Raw genomic sequence first — 6,978 nt, 5'->3', positions numbered from 1 at the left:
CATGCACACACAGTGTCTATGTGACAGGAAAGCTAGATGGCCAAAGGTGCAACTTTGTCATAGACTCTGCGTTTCAGCAAACCCTTGTGAGCATCAAGGTGTTAGATAACGAAGGAGTACCAGAAGCCATAGAGAAGCTTTGTGATGTGACAGGACATTCTACAAGATTGTGGGGACCAGTGTGGGTAACTATTGAGCTCATGGGCATAAAGGACAGACAGAAAGTATACTTGGCTGACATTGAAGACGAATGCATATTAGGATTGGACTATCTACTACCAAGGAAGTTTGTAATTGATTTTGATAAAATGACGTTTGGGAACAACAAAGGCCAAGTTCCGTTAACTGTTAAGATAGAGGTTGAACTAATTAGGTGTCATCAAGCTGAAGTCAAGCCGACTGAAAGAGCTGATGATGGTGAAGTGGAACCAAATATAGATATCAGGGCAGAACAGGAGAGGGACCAGGATTTGAGGCCAATGATTGATTTCCTAAAAGCAAGTGTTTTGCGCCCTGCTTGGGAGAAGGTGTCTAGTCTAAGCCCCGTGACAAAGCACTATTGGGCGCAATGGGAGCAGTTGAAGCTTGAAAATGGTATTCTTGTCCGGAGATGGGAAACTACAGATGGGAAAGTGGCGACTTGGCAAACAGTTATACCGAGGAAGTTATGGGAAGTTGTGCTGCGTCGATCCCATGATAATTTAACAGTAGGACATCTCGGAATTAGGAAGACATTGAGTCATCTACGACAAAGATTTTATTGGATAGGTATGAGGCGAGATGTGGAAGAATGGTGCCGGACATGCAGTACATGTAGTGCAAAAAGGGGACCCAAGCATAAGGGATGCCCACCTTATGAACAGTTGCCTGTGAATATGTCAGAGTTTGTGAAAGTGTTATCGGAAAGGATGGATGATATCCACCATCAAGTGCATACAAACTTGAAAACGTCTGCTGATTCGATGAAGTTAACTTATGATAAGAGTTCCACTGAAGCCAGCTTTGAACCTGGATACAAGGTATGGTTGTATAATCCCAGGAAGACCAAAGGGAAGTCTCCTAAGTTGTCATCTCCATGGGAAGGCCCATACAACATAGAGGATCGTCTCTCAGACGTGACTTTCCGGATAAAATGTGGTCGGCGAAGTAAGCCAAAAGTGGTGCATGCCAACAGGCTTTGGCGTTATCATGGTCCAGGACATTTCAGTTGTGACGAAGTGGACAACAGAACAAATGACGCTGCCGAAGACGTGCCACCTATAGAAGCCACCGTCGAAGAAGAAACTCTACTCAGTTTTGAGAAGGGAAACGGTGAAGCTCTTGGTGAAGTTGCTACCACTGATGTGACTGTTACCGATGATAGGACATTTCCTGATGAAGTAGATGAACCCCAGGCTTAATTTTACGGGACGTATCTTCTTCCGTACTGGTCTCCGTCTCGTTGGCTTCTGCTTCACGTGGGGTTCATCTACTTCATCAGAAAATGTCCTATCAGTACAGAATTACAAACACAAAATTACAATTCAACAAAGTCTGTCACCTTCCTGCATTCTACAGAATATAACTGTATGGTAATCATCCTCCCGCAGTGTACAGAATATAAGTATACACGCTAATCATCCTCATGCAGTAAACATGCTATATATCAAAGGTCTCTTTATCATGAAGTTAGATTATCATAGCAATGTAGAATTTTAAGCAAAATTATAAGGAACTTTTTTTTAAAGTTGAAATTAACTTGCCTAGAATTACTTTCAAATATTCGTTCCTTTGTTTCAGAACTTCACGCACGGCCACACAAAAGTTATCTGTGCTAGCCGTCTCTAATTTTGAGCTAATAGTCTAAACGGAAGGCATCTAGTAAGCATTACCCACCGCTAACATTTCATCTACTCTTTACCGACAAATATTGAGATTTATCGTCACATTATAACGCCCCTACGGCTGAATGAGCAGCTAAACTTCCATTTCAGTAAGATATATCAGCATGTGACATTAGCAACTCTCCGATCCTGCTTAATCAACAGGGTAAAGTAAAATGGCTTAAACTGACCTCTCGTGTCACTCTAGTGAAATATGCTGTAATCTAATCATGTCTATGTTTATTATTACACTCAACCACCCATAGAATCGTAAGATGCGTGGGAAAGTAAGTGATATGGTTAAACGAATATCTACGATAGGAGATAGCAAACTATCAGTTAATTATTCCATCATTGTGTCATAAGAAAGTCGTAGGTCCTAAATCTCTTCGGAAATAATAGAAAACTTATAATTATTGAAAACGTATTAATCTCAACTATGTTTATGTTCCAACTATTTGTAGCATCAAGCTTTCTGGTGCTAACTAACACTCAGTACCAACCTAACTGGGACTCCATAGATAGTCGTCCGTTACCTTCTTGGTATGATGACAGTAAAGTGGGAATATTTATCCACTGGGGAGTATTCTCCGTGCCTAGCTTTGAATCAGCGTGGTTTTGGGAATTCTGGCAGGGGGAAAAAAGAAAGTCGTATATAGATTTTATGGACAAAAACTACAAACCCGACTTCACCTACGCAACTTTCGCCCCAAGTTTCACGTGTGAATTTTATGACCCAGAAGAATGGGCCGAGATATTTCACGCATCGGGGTCAAAGTAAGTTATTTTCTAATTGATGTTATTGTATCTAAGTCATTAGCATAAAAATGAAAGTGTAATTCAAATATGTGTAATATTGGAGTGAAAAATACCACATGCATAACACCGAGTATTAGCACACAAAAAGTAACGGAAATTGAAATGACCTTTTCAAAAATAATGTAAAATAAATTTGTGTTTTATACATCTATAAGTTCCCGGATGGGACAGAGGTAAGTCTACGGACTTACAACGTTAAAAACACACATACATACATCTAAGAAAGTCAGAACGCTTGTGTAAAACACTTCCTTAAGACGGAAATCAGAATGCTTATGTAAAACACTTCCTTAAGATGAAATCAGAATGCTTATGTAAAACACTTCCTTAAGATGAAATCAGAATGCTTGTGTAAAACATTTCCTTAAGATGGAAGTCAGAATGCTTGTGTAAAACACTTCCTTAAGATGGAAGTCAGAATGCTTGTGTAAAACACTTCGTTAAGATGGAAATCAGAATGCTTGTGTAAAACACTTCGTTAAGATGGAAATCAGAATGCTTGTGTAAAACACTTCCTTAAAATGGAAGTCAGAATGCTTGTGTAAAACACTTCTTTAAGATGGAAGTCAGAATGCTTGTGTAAAACATTTCCTTAAGATGGAAGTCAGAATGCTTGTGTAAAACATTTTCTTAAGATGGAAGTCAGAATGCTTGTGTAAAATACTTCCTTAAAATGGAAGTCAGAATGCTTGTGTAAAACACTTCTTTAAGATGGAAGTCAGAATGCTTGTGTAAAACATTTTCTTAAGATGGAAGTCAGAATGCTTGTGTAAAACATTTCCTTAAGATGGAAGTCAGAATGCTTGTGTTAAACACTTTCTTAAGATGGAAATCAGAATGCTTGTGTAAAATACTTCATTAAAATGGAAGTCAGAATGTTTGTGTAAAACACTTCTTTAAGATGGAAGTCAGAATGCTTGTGTAAATACGGTGAAAAATAAATCTATTTCTGTAGTTTTGTAATTCAAATGGAATTCATAGTATTGATGAGCTGAAAGTTGATTGTCATTTTGTTTCAATTGTTCATTAGGCATTAAAACAATCCAAACATTCTCTTACTAAAATATCACCATAAAACGTATTTTGTTCAAAGCTATAACTTAACAAATAATATTCGAACTTACGAAACTATTACCTTTTTAATGACATTGTACATGCTAAATAAAAGTTGTTAGTGTACAGTGGGCTTGGAGTGGGATAATTTTATCCAGGAAATACAAAATCAATTTATGGCTATCGTAATATAAGGAGTAATTCAAATGCAAACGCTTGAATAGTCATCTTTCTTCATGATCTTAAGAATGATTAATCATCTTAAAAATGGCCCAGACTTTAGAAGCCAGTAAGATAAACATCCATTTATGTGCAACTGTAGTACGTCCCTGATGGTGAGCTGTAAATAAGAATTAGATATAATACATCTTCTACTTTAACAATATGAATATAACTCCCCTGGAAAAAAAAATCATCTTGTACCTAATTATCAGAGATAAGAAAGTAAAAAATCAGTGACACAGAGCGACTATCAAAGATAAGAAAGTGGAAAGTCACTGACAAGGAGTGACTTGAGTTTACTTTTGTCAATTTAATAGTCAAAGAGAAGTATGTTTCTTTTATCGTAGAATAAAAGTTGAAAGTGAATTTTTAGGAACACCGATACGTCTGTAAAATCTGTAAACACAACGACTATTAACACGTTAATGTGAGAGCCGTTTTTTTAACTGAGTGCAAAATACCTTGATTTAAACACTTCCCCCCCCCCCCAGTGGCACAGCGGAATGTCTGCGGAATTATACTACTAGAAACCGGGTTTCGATACTCGTGATGGACAGAGCACATTATAGCCTTTGTGTATCTTTGTGCTTTATAACAAAACATAACCTTAAGGAGTAAGTATGTAAAACATTGTGCGTGTTTCATTGAGTGTTTTAGATGAATACAATTCGTTATCATTAATCGAAAGAGGTCAAAACACAAAATTTTGATTAAGTTATGTTTCAAAGAGGATCCGGGTGCAGTTTTTTTTTCTTTTTTTTTTCTTTTTTTAGCTGGAACAGACTTGAAGGCCAGGATAACAGTAATTACAATTTATATAGTGTTTTCAGTCCTCAAAATATCATAGATATTATTTACACTTCACCATTATAATAGCCCTAATAGTATTTCTTTGGTTTGATGACCCACTCTATGCTGATAATCCCTGAATAGGCGAAACTGCAGTCCACAATAGAGGATACGGCCAATCAAAGAATGCATTGGGTTTCTGTTTGTTTGTTTGTTTATAATTAAGCACAAAGCTACACTATGGGCTATCTGTGCTCTGCCCATCACGGGTATCGAAACCCGGATTCTAGCGTTGTAAGTCCGCAGACATACTGCTGTGCCACTGGGGAGCCATTGGGTTTCTATCTAAGATTCTCTTTTCAATTTAACCTCTGGTGAAAAATGAAAGAAACCTTTAACATATGTATAGTAATTATAATTGTTTATAGATATGAAGTAATCCATCCACCCTAAGCTTCAATAAGAATGAAACAATGAGTAATAATATATCAGATCGAAATTAAATCTGATTTGTTCTAGCTCAGTAGACCTCATTTATGTTGTTTATTGAGTAGTTCTTATTAGACATCTTGCTGACAGCAACAGTTTTTTTAATTAAATGAAAATATAAACAATAATCCTAGATGGTTGTGTCGTTCTAATATTGTTACTTATGCTCAATAATTATTCTCGTCAACAATACCCAAAACTCAGGAAAACGTCGCGAATACCTTTTTATCACTCTCGTTTTATAAACCATGAACGATTAATATACATCAAATATGATTATTAGTTTTATATTAAAACCAGTTTTGTTAAATTGGCTTTCTGTTTATTTCACAGTGCAAACTAAAGCAGTGTGCTTAATAAATTCAGTGGTGTTTAAATTTACACCCATAAACGTCAACAATGACAAAAAGCATAAAACACTGAATAAACTATGCGGACTCATTATACAAGTGCTTTGAATAATTCAAAAATCCAAATTCCATCAGCTCAAAGAAGTAATATAGAAAAAATTTCGTAATAGGTCTTACACTATGCGTAATTTTATCTTATCGGGAGGAGGTGTCAGTAAACGCAGTCAGTGATCCATTATCACGAGCTGTAGTGAACAGCTACATAAACGAATGCCTTGATAAATTTCTTGTTTGAAAATATTTTGATATCGAATATCAGAAAGAAAAAAAAACAACACCAAAGCTTCTCAATTTTCAATGCGTCTTTTGTTTACTCTCTATATGTTTTTGACCTTCAGAACATCTCAAAGGTTTCTGATAACCTTAACGACCGACGCTGGTGAAGTTACTAAACCGATGCTCGCTCATCTTGTATGTGAACACAGAGTCGCCTAGTTCAAAAATGAAGTATCAACTAGGACTAATCCTCATAAGTTTGACCAGCATTTTTACATTAGGCTTAGGAAAGTACGAGCCAAATTGGGACTCTATTGACAGCCGACCTCTACCTTCCTGGTACGATGAAAGTAAAGTAGGAATATTTTTACACTGGGGTCTCTTTTCTGTCCCTAGTTTCGGATCTGAGTGGTTTTGGGCATATTGGAAGTTATCGAAATCAAAAGATTATGTTGAGTTTATGGAAAAAAATTTCAAACCAGACTTTACGTATCAAGATTTTGGCCCCAGTTTTACTTGTGAATTCTACGATCCTGAAAACTGGGCAGACATTTTTAATGCTTCTGGTGCAAGGTAAGCTAATGAATTGTTCTATTTACGCTAGTCAAGTAAATTAAAAAAATTCTGAATATATTGTTACGTCTCCGTTTTTTTAATTGATTTTCCGTAACTTCGTACCGACGAAACTTAAGCGACACAAGCCTTTACTTAATAAAACTGGTTTATTCTTTCCGAATATAACTTTACCGATACACTTATTCTCAACAGTCGCGTTATAACAAACTATAATAACGAACGAACGTTAACTACAACAATACGTCTCTCACTGACTGCAGTTCAATTACTCACTGTCCCTCCACACATTACATTCCCCTCTTTTATATACCAGCGTACCCTATTTCTAGTAAGAACTTGAACATTCGCCAAAGTACATGATAGTTCTAGAAACGTTGCGTCACGGTGGTCATGTGACTCGCTGACGCAACACTGCCCCCTCCTTAGTATTGTTCGTCCCGAACAATAACCACATATGATAAACCAATAACAATAACTTAATTAACTAACCATTCTCGTGCAGTGCACAGAATACAACTGTATGGTAACCATACAGTTATATT

General features: G+C 36.6%; 1 pseudogene; it reads left to right on the top strand.

The window, feature by feature from the left end:
- The first annotated feature begins 6,086 nt into the window (after nucleotides 1–6,086).
- On the top strand, nucleotides 6,087–6,433 carry LOC106460903 (annotated as a pseudogene).
- Nucleotides 6,434–6,978: the final 545 nt, after the last annotated feature.

The sequence above is a fragment of the Limulus polyphemus genome, unplaced genomic scaffold (genome assembly GCF_000517525.1).
Source record: "Limulus polyphemus unplaced genomic scaffold, Limulus_polyphemus-2.1.2 Scaffold858, whole genome shotgun sequence".
Lineage (NCBI taxonomy): Eukaryota > Metazoa > Arthropoda > Merostomata > Xiphosura > Limulidae > Limulus > Limulus polyphemus.
The sequence above is the reverse complement of the archived record's forward strand: the minus strand, read 5'-3'. Positions and strand labels throughout refer to the sequence as shown.